This window comes from Pleurodeles waltl, chromosome 7 (assembly GCF_031143425.1).
Source record: "Pleurodeles waltl isolate 20211129_DDA chromosome 7, aPleWal1.hap1.20221129, whole genome shotgun sequence".
Lineage (NCBI taxonomy): Eukaryota > Metazoa > Chordata > Amphibia > Caudata > Salamandridae > Pleurodeles > Pleurodeles waltl.
In genome coordinates this window covers 147,476,720-147,501,982 of record NC_090446.1, presented here as the reverse complement: position 1 = coordinate 147,501,982, position 25,263 = coordinate 147,476,720, and positions in this window count along the sequence as shown.

The window sequence follows — 25,263 nt, the reverse complement described above, 5'->3', positions numbered from 1 at the left end:
TGTGTCACTGAGGTTCTGCTAACCAGAACCTCAGTGCTTATGCTCTCCCTGCTTTTAAATTTGTCACTGTAGGCTAGTGACTTCATTTACCAATTTCAATTGGCACACTGGACCCCTCTCATAAGTCACTAGTATATGGTACCTAAGTACCTAGGGCATTGGTGTTCCAGGAGATCCATATCGGCTGCAGCATTTCTTTTGCCACCCATAGGGAGCTAAGACAAACCCTTGCACAGGCCTGCCATTGCAGCCTGCATGAAATAATGCACATGTTATTTCAAAGCCATTTTTACTGCACTTAAGTAACTTATAGGTCACCTATATGCCTAACTTTCACTTGCTGAAGGTTAGGTGCAAAGTTACTAAGTGTGAGGGCAACCACAAAGTTCAGGGCCATTTCCCGGGACTTTGTGAGTGCAGAGACGCCATTACACGGATGCACTACATATAGCTCAATACCTATGTGTAGCTTCACAATGGTAACTTCGAATATGGCCAAGTAACATGCCTAAGATCATGGAATTGTCCCCCCATTCCAAATCTGGTATTTGGGAGCCAATTCCATGCATCATGGGGGCTCCACCATGGACCCCTAGTACTGCCAAACCAAACCAGCTCTCTGAGGCTTGCACTGCAGCTAAAGCTTCTGCCACCTCACAGACAGGTTTTTGCCCTCCTGGGGTCTGAGCAGCTCAGTCCCAGGAAGGCAGAACAAAGCATTTCCTCTGAGAGCAGGGTGTTACACCCTCTCCCTTTGGAAATAGGTGTTACAGGCTGGGGAGGGGTAGCCTCCCCCAGCCTCTGGAAATACGTTGAAGGGCACAGATGGGACCCTCCTTGCATAAACCAGTCTACACCAGTTCAGGGACTCCTTGTCCACTGCTCTGGTGAGAAACTGGACAAAGGAAAGGGGAGTGACCATTCTCCTGTCCATCACCACCCCAGGGGTGATGCCCAGAACTCCTCCAGTGTGTCCCAGACTTCAGCCATCTTGCTTTGCAAGGTGTGGGCCTCTCGGAGGGCTCTGAATGGCCAGTGCCAGCAGGTGACTTCAGAGACCCCTCCTGATAGGCCCTTACCTGAAAAGGTAACAAGTCCCCCTCTCGGGGCTATTTAGGGACTCTCCTGTGGGTTCTCTTTAGATTCTGCTTGCAAGTTTCCTTCAGGATTCCTCTGCAACTACTACTTCATCCTCTGACTTCGGATCAATCGCAACCTGCTCCAGGAACCGCTGTAACAGCAACAAAGTATCCACAAGGGATACTTTTACTCAGCAACTTCAGCTCCAGCCAGCAACTGCAACAGTTTCCATGGTGTGCACACTCTGGGGACTCTCTGTCTTCATCCTCCACCAGAAGGACCCCTGTGCACTGCGTCTTCTTCACCTCCTGAGGCCTCTGTGCACTATTTGCAAAATTACTTCGTGCACAGCCTGTCCCAGGTCCCCAGCACTCCATCCTGAGACGTTCAACACGAAAGCACGTCTGCATCCATCTTCACGTCGTGAGACATGCTTTGCATCACACAGGAACCCGCTGGCATCTTCCTAGGGTGCATTCCTGGAGTCTTCGTCCAACCGGGGACTCTTCTTTTGCACCCACTTCTGGCTTGGCAGGGGCTCCTGCCCTTCCTGGAACTTCTTTCGACTTCTGGATTTGGTCCCCTTCTGTTGCAGGTCTTCAGGTCCAGGAATCCAGCAGTTGTTGTTTGCAGACTTGGTTGGTTACTGCAAAATCACAATCATGAGGTGTGGTGTGTCCTAAGGAAACTTGCAGTACTTTACTCCTGCTTTTCTGGGCTCTGGGGTGGGGTAATTTACTTATCTTTACTATATTCTTACTCTCCAAGGATTCTGCACACACTACACCTGTCTATGGGGGAATTCGTGATTCGCATTCCACTTTCTTAGTATATGGTTTGTGTTGCCTCTAGACCTATTTTCTCTCATTGCATTCTATAGCATTTCCTATTGTTTGCATTATCCTATGTCTAATTACTTACCTTATTTTGGTGTCTAGTGTATATATTGTGTATAATACTTACCTCCAGAAGGAATATTGCCTCTAAGATATTTTTGGTACTGTGTCACCCAAATAAACTACCTTTAATTTTGGTAACACTGAGTATTGTCTTTACTTGTTTATAAGTACTGTGTAACTATAAGTGGTATTGCATGAGCTTGGCATGTCTCCTAGTTCAGCCTAAGCTGCTCTGCTATAGCTACCTCTATCAGCCTAAGCTGCTAGAACACTACTAGTCACTAATAAGGGATAACTGGACCTGGTATAAGGTGTAAGTACCCAAGGTACCCACTAGAAACCAGGCCAGCCTCCTACAACGTTGCATGCAGGATTTACACTTACTCATTTATATTTAACCACTGATAAAATTATAAACTAGTGTAAGAAACGGCAGTGCATTACCCTAGATGTTACCTTGCTCACACTGACAGAATTCACATGTTTGATACTGGTCTTATGTTGCTAAATTTATGGTTGAATGTTTTTGAGACTCTTGGGCCCCAATTACTATTAACCCAGGAAACGGTGCTAAGCTTATCATACCTGATACATTCTTAAACCAGTGATTGACATTTAGCAGCTGCAAAAAAGTACTACATTCAAATTACCACCCTCAAAATAGGGCATACTTTATGGATTGGGTGCTTACTTGGAGCCCAAGTGAAATGCTCAACATTACGGTTTTCCCTGATCCTTACATTATGTTTTTGAACATCCACTGGAAAAAATGTGTTGTTTTATGCTATGGCGTTTGCACGCCTTATAATTGTTAAGAACTAGGAAAGTTAAATAACAGACAAACACAATAATGTTGAAATGCCATTAGTGAAGCATCTCAGCTTGAACATTTGGTGGCGATACCACGAGGTAGTCTCACAAAGATTACATAAATATGGGCTGCTTTTGAAAGCGACATTTGAGGATTATGCATTCCCTTATTTTTTTTAATTATTTTATTATGACCTTTCTTTATTTGTGCTTATGCAAAATGTTTTGAATGTGTGTCATTTTTGAGTAAATCTCAATTTACAAAAACTGAATAATGCGGCACAGTGTGGAGGGAAACAGCAAATATTGAAAAAGATTTAAATAACCCTGTAAAAGAGAAAAACACACATTATCACCTAACTGTCATAAAATAAAATCTCCACATGAAACTAAGAAAAAATACATTTTGAGGATCCTAAACAGGAGAGCATAATTAGAGCCATCCATCCACCTGGGCTCATAATTGAAGTAGCGGTGACTCATTAGGTATTGTTTAAAAGGTGCTTTTTAAAAAGGTGGCCATAGAGTACCCTTGATGACTGAGAAGCAATCACAGGAAACTTATGAAGGGTGGAATCTTTGCTAGAATTTGTAACACCCTAGACCTTTATTTTTTAGTAGAAAGAATACTTTATTAGTTAATAAAAACAATAAAAAACGCATCTAAAAGATACAATTACAGAATTTTGTATCCTCTCACATGACATGCTGAGCTATTGTGCCAAGGTACAGATATCAATTAGCCTAAAATGTATACAAACAGTGAAATATAAACAGAAATTAAAAAGAAGTCCTCATAATTTGGACGAAGGAATCCCAAATACAGTTCTGGGGCTCAAACATAACCTATAATTTTAAGACAGCATTTAGGATAATCAAAACCATCACTATGAGGACGGGGCAAAGCAGCCTGTCATCTAAAGGCGCATTCAAAGTAGATGAAACCCTTACATTTCCATTTTCCATCTTTTCCATTTCGGGAGGAAATCAAGAGTTGGTAGTTCTCCCAACCTCATCCGTAAGAGGGACTGCTTAGTTTTTTGTGCTAATGGGGCGGACAAAATGCGAGATTCCTTATCCAACGAATATAAATTTAGGACTAGCCATCCATGAGATCGATTTGATAGAGCCTCCATATCTTCTAGCCGGCTTGGGATCTTAGCCGCTTTGTTAACTCCTTTTCTGAAAGCTAGCGCCGGTAATGAGCTGCCCCACAGGTCGTCCAGCTCCAGCCGGGCTATGATTTGTTCCCAGTAGTCCTTAAAAATATTATTGCCCCTCTCAAGATTGATTTCCTGCCAGACTAAATTTGCTAGAGTCCCTATATGAGCTAAATGTAGTTTGTAAAAACCCTTACCAAATGCCGTCGGTCTTGCCAATGATTGCTTTATTAGCGAAAACTCTAGTCTGACTTGGGCCGGGGAGGCCGATCTAGGTAGTTGGAAGACTTGTTTATAGGATTTCACTAATAACTTATCTAGTATGGCCACCTCCACCCCCTCATTTTTTCTGTCCCATATGCAAGAGTAGGAAGTAATTTCGCTCTCATAACCATGGTCATTGGTTTTAGGGGCCGCCCAAGGATGGACTTTGTCAAATTACCAAAGGACTGGTTTAGGGCTCGTGCCCTCTCCCTAATTACTTCTTTGTGGGCTGCAAATGTGCCTTTAGAGTCAATCCTGACCCCTAGATATGTTTATGCTACTACTTCCTCAATATGCTGACCATTCAAATACCACTTACGGCGTAGGGTAGGCTTACGATTAAAGGGGATTATTTTGGATTTCCCATAGTTTATTTGTAAATTATTAGCCAGCGTATATTCTCCTTAGTAATTCAGGAGTTTCTGTAAACCTACTCTAGAATTACTAAGCAACAACAGGTCATGTGCATAAAGTAGGTTAGATATTTGGCGACCCCCCTAGACTTGATGGGTGGGCTGGCTGTTTATCCAGGGCTGGTGATAGGTCTGCTATATACAGATTGAAAAGAAGCTGGCCCTGTTTGAGAACAACAGTCATTTTAATAGGCCTGGATAAATAAGAGCCGTCTCCTAGTTTGATTTTAACCCAAGTGTTAGAATAGAGCATAATAATGGCATTTTAGTAGATTACCCGGCAACCCCCACTGCTGTAATTTTATCCATAATTTATCTCTGGGGACACAGTCAAATGCAGCTTTGAAGTCCACGAAGCACATGTAAAGGGGTGTCCCTGTGGCCTTTGCTCTGTAGTTACCAGGCTTAATGCAATAAGGTTTGTTAATGTGCCCTGTTTTTTTGTGAAACCTGTTTGGTTAAAAGGGAGCCTTCCTTTGTCCATCACCCACCATTCTAAGTGCTGCAGGCATCCTATAGAAAAGTATTTTAGGTCTGCATCCAGAAGGGCAATTAGACGGTAGTTGGAAGGTAAGGAAACCTTCCCTCCCCTGTAAATGGGGTGGATTATCAAACCCTTCCAGCTGTCTGGGATGGCACCTGTTGCTAGAATGTAAGTAAACATTATGGCGAAAAAACCCACCCATCTTGATGCACACTGTTTCAATAGGGCCTGTGGTAGGCTATTGGGACCAGGAGCACAGTCTTGGCGTGCTTTTTCTATTATCTTAGTTATTTCAAGAGAACTGAAGGTAATGGGCTCCTGGGGCTCCACATTATCCGCAGTCGTCGCCCATTGGGCTAGGCTGGTATCTGCCGGGGGTGTTTCTTTAAAATGAGATTTCAGGTATCCCACCCATACCTGCTCTGTGATGTTTGTGTTGTTCGCAGCTCTGGTGCCTTTCTCAATGTCTTTAATCAAGTTCCAGAATCGACTAGAGTTTGCCAGTGTCGATGCATAATGTAATTTTGCCCATAATGTTTCATGCTTTGATCGTTTAAAGAGCCACATGCCCCTCTTTAGTAGTTTCCTTTCTTTCCGTAGAGTTTTTAAAATTAATTTATCAGTCAGATGTTTCTGCAGTTCTTTCTGAAGCCTGTTCACTCCCGATTTCCTCAGTCGTATTGCCTGTGGCAGGAGTGTGATCTTTCTATGCCCCAAGTATGCCCCCTTAAACCTGCCCCTTTAATAAGGCTTTCCATGAAGGACTCCCATATAGCCACTACCCTTGATGGGTCATTGGCCATATTTTCCAGTTTCCCAACAGCTTCCTCTGCTTGGGCTGCGTCCGAAAAAAATTCTTCCCTTATACAACTACTTCAAGCCTCACCTAGAGCATAATAATGGCATTTTAGTGGATTCCCCGGCAATCCCCACTGCTGTAATTTTATCCATAAATTATCTCTGGGAACACAGTCAAATGCAGCTTTGAAGTCCATGAAGCACATGTAAAGGGGTGTCCCTGTGGCCTTTCCTCTGTAGTTACCAGGCTTAATGCCATGAGGCTTGTTAATGTGCCCTGTTTTTTTGTGAAACCTGTTTGGTTAAAAGGGAGCCTTCCTTTGTCCATGACCCACCATTCTAAGTGCTGCAGGCTTCCTATAGAAAAGTATTTTAGGTCTGCATCCAGAAGGGCAATTAGACGGTAGTTGGAAGGTAAGGAAGCCTTCCCTCCCTTGTATATGGGGTGGATTATCGAACCCTTCCAGCTGTCTGGGATGGCACCTGTTGCTAGAATGTAAGTAAACATTATGGCAAAAAAAGACACCCATCTTGATGCACACTGTTTAAATAGGGCTTGTGGTGGGCCATTGGGACCAGGAGCACAGTATTGGCGTGTTTCTTTCTATTATCTTAGTTATTTCAAGAGAACTGAAGGTAATGGGCTCCTGGGGCTCTGTATTATCCACAGTCATCGCCCATTGGGCTAGGCTGGTATCTGTCGGGATGTTTCTTTAAAATGAGATTTCAGGTATCCCACCCATACCTCCTCTGTGATGTTTGCGTTGTTCGCAGTTCTGGTGCCTTTCTCAATGTTATTAATCAAGTTCCAGAATCGACTAGAGTTTGCCAGTGTCGATGCATAATGTAATTTGCCCATAATGTTTCCTGCTTTGATCGTTTAAAGAGCCAGATGTCCCTCTTTAGCAGTTTCCTTTCTTTCCGTAGAGTTTTTCAAATTAATTCATCAGTCAGATGTTTCTGTAGTTCTTTCTGAAGCCTATTCACTCCCGATTTCCTCAGTCTTATTGCCTGTGGCAGGAGTGTGATCTTTCTATGCCCCAGGTTTGCCCACCCTAAGTCTGCCCCTCCCTGGAGATTGTTTAATAAGGCTTTCTGTGAAGGACTCCCATATAGCCACCTCCCTTGATGGGTTATTAGCCATTTTTTCCCGTTTCCCAACAGCTTCCTCTGCTTGGGCTGCGACCGAACTTTTTCTTCCCTTATACAACTCCTTCAAGCCTCACCTATTTCTGTATAATTTATCATTTTAAAGCTCATTTAAGGTTTACCAACTGACTATCTTTTGTCTCTGTAAACCAATCCTTTCTAGGATGTGCACTGATGGCCAGATGAAAAATCTATCCCAGAGCCTATGCATTAACAAATGTTCATTTAATACTTTTGAAATGTACGAAACAACTGTACCTCTGAAGTGAAAATATTTTCTTCATATTCAACGCTGTGGAAAACATTCTTTTCAAATGAAGATTTCAGATGATGAATCCTGGTATTAAGAGACATAAATAAAAAGATTTAAAAGCGTGAAAGTGGAATCATAAAGATGTTTGTATAAATGACAAAACACAGGATAAATTTACCTTTATGATAAAGGACTGCTACTCTTAGGGCCTTATTATGAGTCCAGTGTTAATGTTGATAGGAAAAAGGGGGTGGGAGCACAGCATAGTCTAGGCCTGAGGGATAGCCCACATAGCTGCCCAGCATAAGTAGTCTGATAAAAGTATGCCTAGACAATGCCACAGACACTGTCTTAGCCCGAGCAGTATGTGTCTTGGCACTGACTAGTGATTGAGCTGCATGATGCAGGCATGTGGTGCATGACGTTCTCCATCTGGCAATGGTGGCCTCAGCAGCTCAGGAAGTATCAAAGCAAGAAGATGGTTTAACAAATGCCACTCTGATTCACTCATGACAAAAGTGCAAGGAGCATGTGATGTAGAAATTATGTAGCAATAGCTGAGAGAACAACGTCTGTTCAATTTATTTAATTTAATTATATTTTGTATTTTTCTATAGCACCACCTTGCCCGGGGTTGCCAGATTACTTTCCAATGTCACAAAGGGCTGAGATCGGAACACACATTACATTAAACACTGGAGGAACAATATCCATATTAAGAGTAGTAAGCAGAGAAAAAATGTCGGCTGGGAAGGTTGAGTCGGTGATGAGAGGAGGAGTGGATGAGAAGCAAGGATGTAGTAAGCAGCTCAAATAAAGGAAGAGAGCATGACTAGGTAGGTTTAGAGATGAGGTGGGTGCACTGGTAAAGGTAGTCAGAAGGTTGGTCAGTGAAAGATTGGGTGAGATAACATGGGGACTGAGGATGGAGACAGTGGAAGATAAGAGAAGTTCTAAGGAGACTACAGAGAGGCAGCAAAGATGAGGACATATACTCTGATTCCCAGCAGGCCACCAAACCTTGCATGTTCGAGATCGAGCGAGAGAGAAAGAGAGAGAGAGAGAGAGTGACATCTTGTATTATCTTCCTGAAATAGCCTGAACAAAAGAGTTTTAGGGAGGGTAAGCTGACAAAAACTTTGAGTCTCCAGGACCCTAATAATGTTAACAAGAAACCTCATGGTTCACCGCAGAAGCAAACGCAGGTTCTGCCCCAGGCCATTGTAGGAAAGTACTCTCTTGCTTGGCATGGTTACCCCCTTTTTCTGCCTCCTGTCAGTGTGCTTGACTGTGTTCACTGAGATCCTGCTAACCAGGACCCCAGTGATTATGCTCTCTCTCCCAAAACTCTGTATTTTACCCACAATTGGCATACTGGTGCCACCTTATAAGTCCCTAGGATATGGTACCTAGGTACCCAGGGTATTGGTGTTCCAGGGGATCCCTCTCGGCTGCAGCATATATTTTGCCACCCATACAGAGCCCATGCAAAGGCTTCTGCAGGACTCCCATTGCAGCCTGCGTGAAAAGGTGCAAGCACTCTTTCACTGCCATTTTTCACTACACCAGGTCACTTATAAGTCACCCCTATGGCAGGCCTTCCAGCCTAGAGGGCAGGGTGCAAAGTACCTGTGTGTGAGGGCACCCCTGCACTAGCAGAGGTGCCTCCATGAACTCCAGGCCCATTTATGCAGACTTTGTGAGTGCGGGGACACCATTTTATGCGTGTACTGGACATAGGTCACTACTTATGTCCAGCTACATTATGGTAACTCAGAACATAGGCATGTTTGGCATCAAACATGTTGGAATCATATCTCAAGGCTTTTGCAAGCATTGGTTATATGACTCCATGCACTCTGGGGGCTCCTTAGAGAACCCCCAGTATTGCCATTTCAGCCTTCTGAGGGTTTCCAGGCAGCCGAAGCTTCTGCCACCTCCCAGACAGGTTTCTGCCCTCCTGTTGCTTGAAAAGCTCAAGCCCAGGAAGGCAGAACAAAGGATTTCCTTTGCAAGAGGGGTGTTACACCATCTCCCTTTGGTAATAGGTGTTACAGGCTTGGGAGGGGTAGCCTCCCCAAACCACTGGAAATGCTTTGAAGGGCACAATAGGTGCCCTCTTCGCATAAACCAGTCTACACCTGTTCAAGGACCAGTATGAAACTGGACAAAGGAAAGTGACTACTCCACTGTACATCACCAGGTGCTCAGAGCTCCTCCAGAGGGTCCCTGGGTTTTGCCATCTTGGATTCAAGGTTGGCAGGAAACTCTGAGAGCATCTGAGTGGCCATTGCCAGCAGTTGATGTCTGAGTACTCCCCTGATAGGTGCTTACCTGGTTAGGTGACCAATCCCCCTTTCAGGCTATTTTAGGTCCCTCCTTTGGGTGGTTCCTCAGATTCAGATTGCAAGACTCCAGCAGGAATCCTCTGCACTCTCCACCTTGACTTCTAACCGAAGAAACTGCACCTGGACTCTTCATGATCCTACAAGCTGCAACAAAGAAGCAAGATGCCTCCTGCAACATTGTGACTCCGGCTCCTTCCAGCAACTGCAACATTTCCCCAGTAGTGCATCCTCTGAGGACAGCCCATCGTCAGCCTGCATCAGAAGAAAGAAGGAATCTCCATTGGGGTGAAAGAGTCACTCCCCTGCTTTTGCAGGCACCAACTGCAAAAAGGACCAGCTTTGTGGATCCCCTCTCCTGCTGAGCTGCATTGATCCTGCATCACTGGTGGTTGACTGAAGTGGTCCCAACTGTACTTTCTTCCAGCTGTTCAACTTTGGTGGAGGTAAGACCTTGCCTCCCCACACAAAACAGTACACCCATGCACTGCATCTTTTGCAGCTGCCAAGGCTTTTTGACATCCTTCCTCCAAGATCTTCATGCATCTTGAAGGTCCAGCCATCAGCACTCTATCCTGCGATGCACAGCTCCCTGAATGGTTCTCCGGCGGCGTGGGAGCCTTTCTGTTAGTGCTACGTGGGCCTTTTCTGTAACTTTTGTATCCCCATCCTGTGGGACTCCTGTGTACCCTGTCTGGTCTTCTGTGGGCTCTGTGTCACTGAGGGCCCCCTCTGACTCCCCTTCCTGGGTAGAGTCACCTGGTCCTTCTTGACCCCCAGCAGCGCCATTTTCCGCTAATCGTGAGCTTTGCATGTGCCAAAGCTTGTTGACGGTCTCTGATGACGCAAACCCGACTGCAATCCTCTAATCTGGCATAGGACATTACCTATATCCTCTAGGAACCCAACACTGTCTTCTTGGGTGCAGTGCTGACTCTTCTTCATCACTGGAGGTTCACTTCTTGCACCATCCTCCTGGTGGGTAGGATCTCCTGCCCTTCCTGGACTCTTCTGTGCTTCTTGGACTTGGTCCCCTCTTTCCACAGGCCCTCTGGTCCAGGAAACCACCGTTGGTGTCTTGCAGTCTCTTCTGGGTTTTGCAATATTCTTCTGTTCTTCTTTGTGTGTGTGCTAGGAAACTTATTGTGATTTACTCCTGTTTTCCTGGTCGCTGGGGTGGGTAGTGGTAATTACCTTTGGGCTTGCTAAGTACTCCCAGCTCCCCTCTACACACTACACTTGCCTAGGTGGGGGACCGACTTTCGCATTCCACTTTCTTAGTATATGGTTTGTGCTCCCCTAGGCCCATTTCTAACTTTTGTGATTTTCACTAATTGCACTGTTTTCTAACTGCTTTTATGCCTATTTCTGCATAGTAGTGTATATAATTTGTGTATTACTTACCTCCTAAGGGAGTATAGCCTCCTTGGTATTTTTGGTATTTGTGTCACCAAGATAAAGTTCCTTTATTTTTGTAACACTGAGTGTTTTCTTTCCTGTGGGTGATTACTGTGTGACTACTGTGGCATTGCATAAGCTTTGCATATCTCCTAGATAGGCCTTGTCTTCTCATCCACAGCTACCTCTAGAGAGCCTGGCTTGTAGTCACTAACTACACTACACTAATAAGGGATAACTGGACCTGGTATAAGGTGTAAGTATACCATAGGTACCCACTACACACCAGGCCAGCCTCCTACATTGGTGGTGCAGCGGTGGGATAAGTACTTGCGAATGCCTTATCACTCTGTCACCTGGTGCTTTCCACAGGACAGACCACTCAATACCTAGAGATATATACATAATACCTAGTACAGAGAACTAGTCTCAAAGGTTTAGGCAAGCTAGGGTATAGGCATAGCCCTCCCTCTAAACTTCCTCCTGAGAGATTAGGGGTTAGGTAAGTTAGGTACACCCTACACTATCCTGACAAACACCATGTCTGCAAGTGGACATAGCTCTGAGGTCATGGATTCTCCCTATGAGAACCTGACCTTCGAGGAATTGAAGGGGCTGTGTGCAGAGAGGACGTTGGGCATGAGGAGGAATCCTAGTAAGAGTCTGCTGTTGGGTCTCCTCCTCCAGAATGACCAAGACCATGCTGGTGATCAGGAGGAGGAAGAAGAAGCAGACTCTAATCCCACTGAGGTAGAGAATGACATTCTAGGCCCAGGAGAGGGTTCCTCAAAGGATCTTGCAGTCTGTAGCGGACCAACTAGTGTAGGTGGTAGTGGGAGGGTAAGTCACATAGGTAGGGCTCCCTTTACACCCAGAGGACAGGTGGAAAGGGTCACTAAGACTAGGGGAAGATCCACCTCTGCTCACTCTCATGTCACTTCAGTGTCTGAGGGGTCATACTGCACAACTCCAGGGGATGACTCTATGGATAGAGAACTCAGGAAACTGAGATTGAAGCAGGCTGGGCTGAGGCTGCAAGAGCAACAGCTATCCCTTGATAAGAAGGCCTTGGAAGGAGAGAGAGAAAGACACGGGTTGGGGTCAGCACCCCATGGTGGCAGCAGCAGCTCAAGTTTCAGGTATTACAGTGTCAGGGAGGACTCTTATGATTCAAGAAATTTTCACAAAATTGTTCTTCCATACAAGGTGGTGTGAGAAGTTGGCCTAGTTTGTAGTGGTACCGGATGTACTTACACCTTGTACCAGGTCCAGTGATCCACCTTACGGAAATGTAGGCAGTGTCTAGCAGCTTAGGCTGTCCAGGGCTAGCTGTAGCAGATCAGCCAAGGCCGAACAAGGAGACATGCAACCCTTTTGCAATGCCACCATAGTCTCACATTACTTAGACAAATACTCAGTGTTACCAAAAATAAAGGTACTTTATTTTAGTGAGACAAGGCCAAAAATATCTTAGAGGCAATATTCCTACTGGAGGTAAGTATTATACACAGTATATACATGTAGGAAGTTGACTCTGTATATATTATCTCAAAGTGAGAGATAGTGTGTACAGAGTCCAAGGGTTCCACTTTGAGGTTGATAGTGGCAAAATTTGATAATACTAATGCTCTATTTTGTGGTAGTGTGGTCGAGCAGTGGGCTTATCAGAGGGTAGTGTTAAGCATTTGTTGTACACACACAGGCAATAAATGAGAACACACACTCAAAGACTTAACTCCAGGCCAATAGGTTATTTACATAGAAAAATATTATTTTCTTAATTTATTTTAGAACCACAAGATTCAGAATTTAGGTAAGTACATAAATTGTAAGGTACTTCACACAGGTAAATATGGAACTTTGAATTAAAACAGTAGTATACACAGTTTTGACAAAAATGGCAATAAGCTATTTTAAAAGTGGACACTGCAAAAATCAACAGTTCCTGGGTGAGGTAAGTATTGGTTAGTTTCTCAGGTAAGTGAAGCAGTTACAAGTTCAGTCTCCTGGGCATAGGCAGCCCACCGTTGGGGGGGTTCAAGGCAACCCCAAACCCTCAGCACCAGCAACACAGGGCCGTTCAGGTGCAGAGGTCAAAGGAGAGCCTAAATAACATAGGCAGCTATGGAGAACAGGGGTGCTGTGGTTTCAGTCTGCTAGCAGGTAAGTGCCTGCATCCTCAGGGAGCAGACCAGGGGGGTTTTGTAGAGCACTGGGGAGGACATACACAGGCACACAAAACACACCCTCAGGTGCACAGGGGTGGCTGGGTGCAGTGTGCAAAGTAGGTGCCGGGTTTTGTGTTGAAAGCAATAGAGGGATCTGGGGGACAATCTGGTGATGCAGGCAGGGCACAGGGGGGCTTTTCGGGAAACCCACCGACTGGGATAGTTTGAGGGCCACCTGCTGGTCACTCCTACACTGGTAGGCGGTTCCTCTCGGTCCTGGGGGCTGAGGGTGCAGGTGTGGGGTTCCTTTATTATCAGGCAGTCACCATCAAGGGGAGCGTCTGGATCCTCTCTCCAGGCTTTGAGGGTAAAGAGAGGTCGACTCAAGGTGTCCACGTCGTTGGAATCACCTGGGTGTCCTCTCTGCAGTGTTGGTTGTCCTGAACTCGAGCCGGGGGCGTCAGGTGACGAGTGTGAAGACTCACGCTTCCGGGGTGAGGCGAGAGTCTCTTTAAAGTTGGTCTTTTGTTGCTGTTTTTGGTCCTTTAGGTGCAGGTCAGTCCTCTGAGTCCTCAGAGGTTGCTGGTCCCGCTGGATGCGTCGCTGTGCAGGTTCTTTGAGTCTGGGGACAGGCTGGCAGGGCTGGGGCCAAGTCAGTTGTTGCTCCGTCATCTCTGCGGGGCTTTCAGGTCAGCGGTCCATCTTCTTTCTTCAGGTTGCAGGAATTTGATTTCCTGGGTTCAGGGTTGCCCCTAAATACTCAATTTAGGGGTGTGTTTAGGTCTGGCGGGGCAGTAGCCAATGGCTACTGTCCTGGAGGGTGGCTTCACCCTCTTTGTGTCTCCTTCCTGAGAGGAGGGGGTCACATCCCTATTCCTATTGGGGGAATCCTCCAAAAGAAGATGGAGGATTTCTTAAGGCAGGGGTCAACTCAGCCCAGGACACCTTATGGTCTGTTCTGACTGGAGGGTGACTCCTCCTTGTTTTTCTCATTATCTCCTCCGGACTTGCCGCCAAAAGTGGGGGCTGTGTCCGAAGGGGCGGGCATCTCCACTAGCTGGAGTGCCCTGGGGCGCTTTAACAGGCTTGAGATTTTGAGGCTCACCGCCAGGTGTTACAGTTCCTGCAGGGCGAGGTGAGAAGCACCTCCACCCAGTGCAGGCTTTGTTCCTGGCCACAGAGTGACAAAGATACTCACCCCATGTGGCCAGAAACCCGTCTGGTTGTGGCAGGCTGGCAGGAACTGAAAACCTGGTGTCACCTGCACAACACCTCCTTGGACAGAATTACCAAGTTACTGATATCAATAACTCCACTCAGTCTCTCTCCTTAGCTGTAGTTCAACTTAGTTGGGGTGGAGTTACTGGCCCTAAGCAGGTGGTGGTATCACCTAGCTTACCTGTAGATTGTCTCTTAGGAAACGACCTAGAGGCCTCAGGTTGGGCTGGGGTAGAGTTTAGTACCCATGCATCCATGCTGGGTATCCCTGAGGAATTGCTTCCTCTCATTTCTGGTGAAATTAAAAAGCAAAGGAGAGAAAAAGGCCTAAAATCTCAGGATCCCTCTCCACCAACAGGAAATAAGGGTATCAAAGTATCCCTTCCCCACCCTACCACTAAGGATACCATTCTTGTGGTGGGAGAAACCTCTCCTGGGGTGGAACCTATACAAAGGGAGCCAGCAGCTACCACAGCTGGCCTCCCAGAAGTAAAAGTATCTCTCTGTGGAACTACTAATCTAGATGTGCAAAATTGCACCATTTAGAAAATATGGAGCATCCCTCCAGCCCTCCCAGGGAAACTTTAGTGCAGCAGCCCTTCACTACCTCTAAACACTTAGGACAGCAGCCCTGTCCTGGTGTGTAGCTTATAGGACAGCAGCCCTTCCCTGCTCCAACTCAAGAGAAACAGCAACCCTGTTCTCTCTTACAGCCATATGGACAAAGTTTTTGCCCAGCTATGGCTTTGTTGAGACAGCATCCCTGTCTAGCATTTCCTGCATTTTACATAGGCCCAGTAGACCAATCCCACTGCCCAACTTTAAAACATACTAATAGGAACACTGAGAACTTACACTCACACTGTTCATTAGGTACAAATCTCCAAAAGGGGTGGTTTACATCCCCACAGGGAAGTAACCATATAGTGAATTATAAAGGGAGTAACCACTCTATTGCAGATCTACTCTCCACTTATCACCTATAATGTCTCACCTGGCCAAGGTTAGCCTTATTGTCCTTCGTTTGGGGGTAGGGGGTTGCGTGAGAAAGTAGCCTCTTCTAGCATGGTTACCCCACCGTTGGACCGGTTTGTGAGTGTGTGTCAGTGTGTTTTTACTGTGTCACTGGGATCCTGCTAGCCAGGACCCCAGTGCCCATAGATAAAAACCTATATGTCAGTGTGTTTTGCCTGTCTCACTGGGATCCTGCTAACCAGGACCCCAGTGCTCATAGTTTGTGGCCTAATGTGTGTGTTGTCAGTAGTGCTTGACTGTGTCACTGAGGCTATGCTAACCAGAACCTCAGTGCCTATGCTCTCTCTGCGTTTACATTTGTCACTGTAGGCTAGTGACTTTATTTACCAATATCAATTGGCACAATGGACCCCCCTTATAAGTCCCTAGTATATGGTACCTAGGTACCAAGGGCACTGGGGTTCCATATGGGCTGCAGCATTTCTTTTGCCACCCATAAGGAGCTCAGACAAACCCTTTTACAGGCCAGCCATTGCAGCCTGCGTGAAATAACGCACACGTTATTTCACAGCCATTTTCACTGCACTTAAGTAACTTATAAGTCACCTATATGTCTAACCTTCACTTGCTGAAGGTTAAGTGCAAAGTTACTAAGTGTGAGGGCACCCTTGCACTACCAAAGGTGCCCCCACATAGTTCAGGGACATTTCCCAGGACTTTGTGAGTGCGAGGACGCCATTACACGCCTGTACTACATATAGGTCAATACCTATATGTAGCTTCCCAAAGGTAACTCCGAATATGGCCATGTAAGGTGTCTAAGATCATGGAATTGTCCCCCCATTCCAAATTTGGTATTAGCCAGCCAATTCAATGCATCCTGGGGGCTCCACTATGGACCCCCAGTACTGCCAAACCAGCTCTATGAGGCTTGTACTGCAGCTACAGCTGCTGCCACCTCAAAGACAGGGTTCTGCCCTCCTGGGGTCAGAGCAGCTCAGTCCCAGGAAGGCAGAACAAAGCATTTCCTCTGAGAGCAGGCTGTTAACCCTCTCCCTTTGGAAATCGGTGTTACAGGCTGAGAAGGGGTAGCCTCTCCCAGCCTCTGGAAATGCTTTGAAGGGCACAGATGGTGCCGTCCTTGCACAAGCCAGGCTACACCGGTTCAGGGACCCCTTGTCACCTGCTCTTGCGCAAAAATGGACAAAGGAAAGGGAAGTGACCACTCCCCTGTCTATCACCACCCTAGGGGTGGTGCCCAGAGCTACTCCAGTATGTCCGAGACTTCAGCCATCTTGCTTTGTAAGGTGTGGGGGCACTCCGGAAGGCTCTGAGTGGCCAGTGCCAGCAGGTGACATCAGAGACCTCTCCTGATAGGTTCTTACCTGATAAGGTAGCCAATCCCCCTCTCAGGGCTATTTAGGGTCTCTCCTGTGGGTTCTCTTCAGATTCTGCTTGTAAGTTTCCTTCAGGAATCCTCTGCAACTACTACTTCATCCTCTGACCTCGGATCAACCGCAGCCTGCTCCAGGAACCACTGTAACAGTAACAAAGTATCCACAAGGGATACTTTTCTTCTGCAACTTCAGCCCAAGCCGGCAACTGCAAGAGTTTCCATGGTGTGCACGCTCTGAGGACTCCCTGTCATCATCCTGCACCAGACGGACCGAAGAAATCTCCTGTGTGGTGACGGAGTCATTCCCCTGCTCACGCAGGCACCTTCCAAAACAACGACTGGCACCCTTGGACTCCTCTCACAACAATGAGCGTGCTCCTAAGGACACAGAGGGTGGACTCCATAGAAATAGACTGTGATGAGGTCCTGCTGATGCAATTTGGAGGAGGTAAGACCTTGCCTTCCCTGAGAGCGATGGTACTCCTGTGTAATGTGTCTTCTTCACCTCCTGAGGCCTCTGTACACTATTTGCAAAATTGCTTTGTGCACAGCCTGGCCCAGATCCCCAGGACTCCATACTGCGATACTCAACTCGCTGAGTTGTTCTCCGGCGGCGTGGGACCTTCCTTTGTTGTGCTGCACCAACCGCGTTTTCCACCTCCTTTGTCCCCGTGTCCTGGGACTCCCGTGGGTGCTGTCTGACATCCTGAGGGCTCTCTAAAGTGCTGAGAGCTCCCTCTTCCTCCTCACACAGAGTTGAGGCCCCAAGGTCCCTCCTGGGTCCAGCCAGTGCCATTTTGATGCAAAACGCACTTTTGTTGTAACCAAGGCTTGATGGCGACTCCCAACATGAAATCACATCTGCATCCATCTTCACTTTGTGGGACATCCTTTGCATCACACAGGAACCCGCTGGCATCTTTCTAGGCTGCATTCCTGAAGTCTTCGTCTAACCGGGGACTCTACTTTTGCACCCTATTCTGGGTTGGCAGGGGCTCCTTCCCTTCCAGGAACTTCTTTTGACTTCTGTACTTGGTCCCCTTCTTTTGCAGGTCTTTAGGTCCAGGAATCCAGCAGTTGTTGTTTCAGACTCGGTTGGTTACTGCAAACTCCCAATCACGAGGTGTAGTGTGTCCTAAGGAAACTTGTAGTACTTTACTCCTGCTTTTCTGGGCTCTGGGGTGGGGTAATTTACTTACTTTTACTATATTCTTACTCTCCCAGCGATTCTGCACACACTACACTTGTCTAGGGGGGAATTCGTGATTTGCATTCCACTTTCTTAGTATATGGTTTGTGTTGCCCCTAAACCTATTTTCTCCCTTTGCAATCTGTAGCATTTCCTATTGTTTCTACTGTGCTATGTCTAATTACTTACCTTATTTTGGTGTCTAGTGTATAAATTGTGTATAATATTTACCTCCAGAAGGAGTATTGCCTCTAAGACATTTTTGGTACTGTGTCACCCAAATAAATACCTTTATTTTTGGTAACACTGAGTATTGTCTTTACTTGTTTATAAGTACTGCGTAACTATAAGTGGTATTGCATGAGCTTTGCATGTCTCCTAGTTCAGCCTAAGCTGCTTTGCTATAACTACCTCCATCAGCCTAAGCTGCTAGAACACTACTACTTCACTAATAAGAGGTAACTGGACCTGGTATAAGGTGTAAGTACCCAAGGTACCCATTACAAACCAGGCCTGCCTCCTACATGAAGTGACAGAGTCACTTCCCTGCTCACGCAGGCACCTTCTAAGTCGGCGACGGGTTCTCTTGGTCTCTCTACTGGTGATGAGTGTGCTCCTTGGAACACAGAGGGTGGACCCCATCGAGACAGAATGTCCTGAGGTCCTGCTGTCCCAATTTGGAGAAGATAAGACCTTGCCTTCCACCAGAACGACAGTACCCCTGTGCACCACATCTTCTTCACCTCCTGAGGCCTCTGTGCACTATTTGCAAAATTCCTTCATGCGCAGCCTGGCCCAGGTCCCCAGCACTCTATCCTGCGACGCTCAACTCGCTGAGTTGTTCTCCGGTGGCGTGGGACCTTCCTTTGTTGTGCTGCACCAACTGCATTTTGCACCTCCTTTGTCCCCGTGTCCTGGGACTCTCGTGGGTGCTATCAGGTGTCCTGAGGGCTCTCTTAAGTGCTGAGACCCCTCTCTTCCTCATCACACAGAGTTGAGGCCCCCAGGTTTTGACAAACTCCCAGACAATATACTTAATATGGCTACCCTGCACTTACAATGTCTAAGAATGGAGGTAGACACTGTTGGGACATAGTGCTCATGCAGCTATGCCCTCACCTGTGGTTAAGTGCACCCTGCCTTAGGGCTGTAAGGCCTGCTAGAGGGGTGGCCTCCCTATGCCACAAGCAGTGGGTTTTGGGCATGGCACCCTGAGGGGGATGCTATGTCGACTTTGCCTTTTTCTCCTCACCCACACATACAATCTGCACTGGCAATGTGCATGTGTTAGGGTAGGGGGCCCTTAGGGTGGCACAACACATGCTGCACCCCTTAGGGACCTTCCCTGGTCACAGGACCCTTGGTACCACTGGTACCTTTTACAAGGGACTTATCTGGGTGCCAGAGGTGTGCCAATTGTGGAAACAATGGTACATTTTTTGTGAAAGAACACTGGTGCTGGGGCCTGGTTAGCAGGGTCCCAGCACACTTCTTAGTCAAGTCAGCATCAATATCAGGCAAAAAGTGGGGGGTAATTGCAACAGGGAGCCATTTTCCTATTGGAAGAAAGAGATGCGTGAGGCCTTTAAGAAACCTCCCAACTATGGGAGATTTAATTAAGGAAGGCTGATCTGGTAACCTCAAGAAAGCAGAGAGATATCCCTTAAGAGTGCCCATGGTGGAACCCTGCCAGGCAAGGGACAGAATAAAGAGAAGAACTTGAGAAAGAGGAGCAGAGAGAGGATCGACAGAATTGTCGATGCACCATGCAACAAATTTCTTCCAACGACAGGAGTATACAGTTTTGGTTGAGGGATGTCTGGCTACCAAGATAACGTCACAGACTTCGGGTGGCAGGTCAAAAGATGTCATCTGTCGCCGCTTAATCTCCATGCATAAAGCCGCAGAGTTGAGAGGTTTGGGTGGAGGATCCTCCCCTGCTGCTGCGATGGAAGATCTTCCCGAAGGAGCAGTCTGATCGGAGGTACTATGGCCATGTTCAAGAGCTTGGGATACCAGACTCTTCGTGCCCAGTCCGGAGCCACCAGTATTACTTGGGCCCGTTCTTGCCTGATCTTCTTCAGAACTCTGGGCAGAAGTAGTATAGGTGGAAAGGCGTACAGGAGGCCTCAATTCCACTCACGAAGAAAAGCGTTGCCGAGTGAGTGCCAGCTTGGAAATTCCAATGCGCAAAACAGCTGACATTGCGCGTTCTCTATGGAGGTGAACAAGTTTAACCAAGGTTCTCCCCACTGTAGGAAGAGACCTTGTGCCACCTCTGGATGGAGACGCCTTTCGTGATCGACCACGCATCGTCTGCTGAGTTTGTCTGCTCTGGCATTCAAGGAGCCTACCAGGTGTTGAACCACCAGGGAAATGCCCAGATGTTCAAGCCAAGTCCAGAGGCAAAGAGCCTCTTGACAAAGGGTCCACGACCCCACTAAGCCTTGTTTGTTGCAATACCACATGGCAGTGGTGTTGTCTGTGAACACCTGCACTGCTTTCCCCTTGAGAGAGGGAAGGAATGCTTTTAATGCTAGTCGAATCGCTCGGAGCTCCAGATGATTGATATGGAGCCTGGTTTCCGCTGGAGAACAGATGACTCTGATCTCCGCCTCTCCCATGTGGCCACCCCATCCCAGGAGTGACATCTGTCACAACTGTAAGATCTGGTTGGGGAAAGGAGAGGGATCTGCCCTTGACCCAATCCTGATTTGTTAACCACCACTGCAGGTCTCTCACAGTTCCATCCAAGATCTAGACCTTGTCAGAGAGATTCCCCTGATGCTGCGCCCACTGGAACTCCAGGTCCCACTACAGAGCCCACATTTGCCATCTGGCATTTTGAACCAGCAAAATTCAGGAGGCCATGAGGCCCAGCAGCCCCAGAGTCATTCTCATCGAAATTCAGGACAGAGGCTGAAACATCGGTATCATAGCCCGAATATCCTGGACTCGCTTTTTTCAGGCGGATATGCCCGAAACTGCACTGTATCTAGAACAGCTCTGATGAAAGGGAGCGTCTTAGAAGGAGTCAGGTGGGACTTCAGCACATTAATAGTGATCCCTAGTGAATGCAAGAGGTTTGCCATAGTCTGGAAGTGGGAGACAACTGTCTGGGGCGAATTCGCCTTCAAGAGCCAATCGTCGAGGTAGGGGAAGACTGGAACCCCTAACCTGTGCAGATGAGCTGCCACCACTACCATCACTTTCATGAACACCCGAGGGACACTGGTAAGGCCAAAGGAAAGCACGGTAAACTGAAAGTGCTCGTGACCTACCATGAATCATAGGTAATATCTGTGGGCCAGCAAGACAGGAATGTGGAAGTATGCGTCTTGCAAGTCCAACACTACTATCCAGCCTCCGAAATCCAGGACAGATAGGACCTGAGCCAATGTCAACATTTTGAACTTCTCCTTTTTGAGGAAGAGATTGAGAGACCGAAGATCTAATATAGACAGAAGACCTTTGTCCTTTTTCAGAACCAGAAAGTAGCGGGAATAGCAACCAAGACCTACTTCTGGCAACGGAAGCCTCTCTATAGCTCTTTTGGCAAAAAGGGCTTGGACTAATCGCGAAGAAGTGCCATATGATCCTCCGATATCTGATTGTATGAAGGTGGCATGGCTGGAGATGTGCTGAAGGGGAGGGAGTAGCCCCTTCGGACAATTTGGAGGACCCACCTGTCCGAGGTAATAGATTGCCATTGGGGCAGGTGATGGCGAATCCTACCACCCACTGCCTCCTGATGTACCCGCGGACTAGGAAGGATTGGAGGCAGGAGAGGGGGCGGGGGTGGACTGGGCAACCCGCTGGCTCCCTGATCCCTGGGGCATGGGATCCTCCATCTGCGGCCGCTCAGAGGCTGTACAGCATGTGTGGGTGGATGGCCAGGGGGGAAAGGACGCGGTTAGGTGACCCTTCCGTAGCCATGAAAAAATGAATGAAATGAAAGGCCAAGGGACCGGGCCATGGATAGGGAATCCTTGAAGCGCTCGAGCGCCGAGTCTGCTTTGTCTCCGAAGAGACGTGTGCCATCAAAGGGCATGTCCATCAAGGATTGCTGGAATTCCCCTGAAAAGTCAGATATTCTCAGCCAAGCGTGGCATCTCAATGCCACCGTCGATGCAACTGATCTGCTCAGAGAGTCGGTCGTATCCAGTCTACAACGAATCATGAACTTCGCTGCATCCCTCCCATCAGTTATGACTTGGGAAAGGATACTTTAGGCCTCCTCCGGAACTGCAGGCAGCACTTGCGTGACTGTATCCCAGAGAGTATGGCAGTAGCGGCCCAAAAGGCATGCGGTGTTCACGGACCGCAGCGCTAGACCATTGGAAGAAAACAACTTTTTCCCCAAATTATCCAGTCTTTTTGATTCCCTATCTGGGGGTGCGGCAGGGAATGCGCCAGATGAAGAAGAAGCCTGGATGACAAGGCTCTCAGGCGTGGGGTGTTGGGTGAGGAATTTCGGGTCTGACGGCGCAGGCCGATGGTGGCGGGCAATCGTCCTATTCACAGAAGCCCTTGTGCTGTGTCTGGACCAAGTACCCAAAAGGACGTCTGTCAGTGCTTCTTAAAAGGGAAGAAGGTGCCCGGAAGAGGAAGACTCCGGATGAAGCATGTCGGTTAGGATATTAGGCCTAACCTTCACAGAAGGTAGCTCGAGGTCAAGGACCTCAGCCGCCCTTCTCACCACCATGGAATAAGAAGCACCCTCCTTCGTGGCCACACTAGGAGGAGACAGCATACCAGTGTCAGGGGAGGTGTCTAGACCACTGGCATCACCCAAATCCTGCACCCAGTCCATTTGGGGGTCAAGCTGGTATTCTAAAGGGTCCAGCGTCCCCCCAATACTTTCCCCGTATCCATACCCACAAGAATAAGGGTCTGGATCAACGCTGGGCCCAGGAGAGTCCATCGAGAACGGAATCGGCATCGGGTATGAGGATGGGATCAACGTCGATTGTGGGCCCAACCGACATCGGGAGCGTCGACGTATGACCCGATGCCGTGGACGGTCGCCTTTGGCATGACCGGCGTCAGGACGGATCCGCGATTGGATCTGGAGGCACCCTCCGGAGCCGTGGTCGAAGCCGACGACTTTGAACCCGAGGGTGCCCCCACCGACTCACCAATGCCCGAAGGTGCCAAAGGTGGGTTAGACTGCCCAAAAATGAGACGCATGGCCTTATAAAATTCTTTAACGTGGGCAGGCCTGGCTCCCGCTCCCGGGAAGTCGGGGAAGCGCGGAGCCGACCCAGATAAAGGCTCTGTTAACGGAGGCCTAGAGCGTCGCCGCTCTTCCTGCTTCACATCATCCAATCGGCAGGCTGAAGTCGAAGAACGCTTGTCCTTCTTCGACTCCTTCTTTTTGTGACCAGAATGTCCCGATGACTTGGAGGACGAGGAGTGGTGGTGACTCTGTGGCTGGTTTCGAGACCTTCCTCTCGAACAGGACCATGAGTGCTGCAGAGTCAAGTGTTGGGCCGCCATGAGCTTTAGGGACCACTCCCTCAAAGCTTTAGGGTTCATGGCCCAACACTCGGAGCACGACTTCGGGTCATGATGGAGCTCCAGGCACCAAACACACACGAGGTGTGGATCCGTCACCAACATAGTTCGGTGACAGGAGTCGCAGGTCTTGAATCCGGTCCCTCGACGCATCCATGAACTTGTCAAAAACTTCGACAAAGTGTCGACGTAGTCAAAAAATGACTGAGGTAGCTCTCTCCGGATCTGCACGTAGGCTGGTGTGGAACGAAATGAACTGTTGTCAGGGCACCAGGGAGGCGCCTATATACAAATGCAACATCATTACGGTGAGCACGACACCAACGACGCCCGCAAAGTCCACCGATGCCACCTGACGGCAAGCAGAGATACTGCTCAAAGAAAAATCTCCGGATCCAGTCTGATGCCAGGGAAATTCAAAAGTAAGGAATCTGCAACTAGAAGTCTCTAACAGATGTGTCACTGTAGTCTAGTGACTCTATATTCCAATCCAGATTGGCACACTGGACACCCCTTATAAGTCCCTAGTATATGGTACTTAGGTACACAAGGCATTGTGGTTGAAGAAGATCCTTGTGGGCTGCAGCATTTCTTTTGCCAGCCATAAGGAGCTCATACAAACCTTTCTTCAGGACTGCCACTGCAGCCTGAGTGAAGTAGTGCACACACTATTTCACAGCCATTTTCACTGCACCAGGTAACTTATAAGTCACCTATATGTCTAACCTTCAGTTCCTGAAGGTTAGGTGCAAAGTTACTGTGTATGAGGGCACCCTTGCACTAGCAAAGGTGCCCCCACGTTGTCCAGGACCAATTTCCCAGACTTCATGAGTGCAGGGACACCGTTATAAGTGTGCACTACATATATGTCAATACACATATGTAGCTTCACAATGATAACCCAGAATATAGCCATGTGAGGTGTCTATGATTGTGAAATTGAACCCCCAATCCAAATCTGGTATGGGGGGGCAATTCCATGCACCTTGGGGGGCCCACCATGGACCCAAGTACTGCCAAACCAGCTCTCTGAGGTTTCCAGGCAGCCCAAGCGGTTGCCACCTCCCATTCAGGTTTCTACCCGCCTGTTGCTTGAAAAGCTCAAGCCCAGGAAGGCAGAACAAAGGATTTCCTTTGGGAGAGGGGTGTTACACCCTCTCCCTTTGGAAATAGGTGTTACAGGCTTGGGAGGGGTAGCCTCCCCAAGGTACTGGAAATGCTTTGAGGGGCACATTAGGTGCCCTCCTTGCATAAACCAGTCTACCCTAGTTCAGGGACCCCCAGTCCCTGCTCTGGTGCGAAACTGGACAAATGAAAGGGGAGCAACCACTCCCTTGTCCATCACCACCCTAGGGGTGATGCTCAGAGCTCCTCCATAGGGTCCCTGGGTTTTGCCATCTTTGATTCAAGGATGGCAGGGAACTCTGCGAGCATCTGAGTGGCAGTGCCAGCAGGTGACGTCAGAGCCCTCCCCCTGATAGGTACTTACCTGGTTAGGTGACCAATCCCCTTTCAGGGCTATTTAGTGTCCCTCCTTTGGGTGGTTCCTCAGGTTTAGATTGCAAGACTCCAGCAGGAATCCTCTGCACCCTCCACTTTGACTTCTGACTGAAGAAACTGCATCTGGACTCTTCAGGACCCTACGAGCTGCAACAAAGAAGCAAGACGCCTCTAGCAACATTGTATCCCTGGCTCCTTCGGGCAACTGCAACATTTTCCCGGTTGTGCATCCTCTGAGGACAGCCCA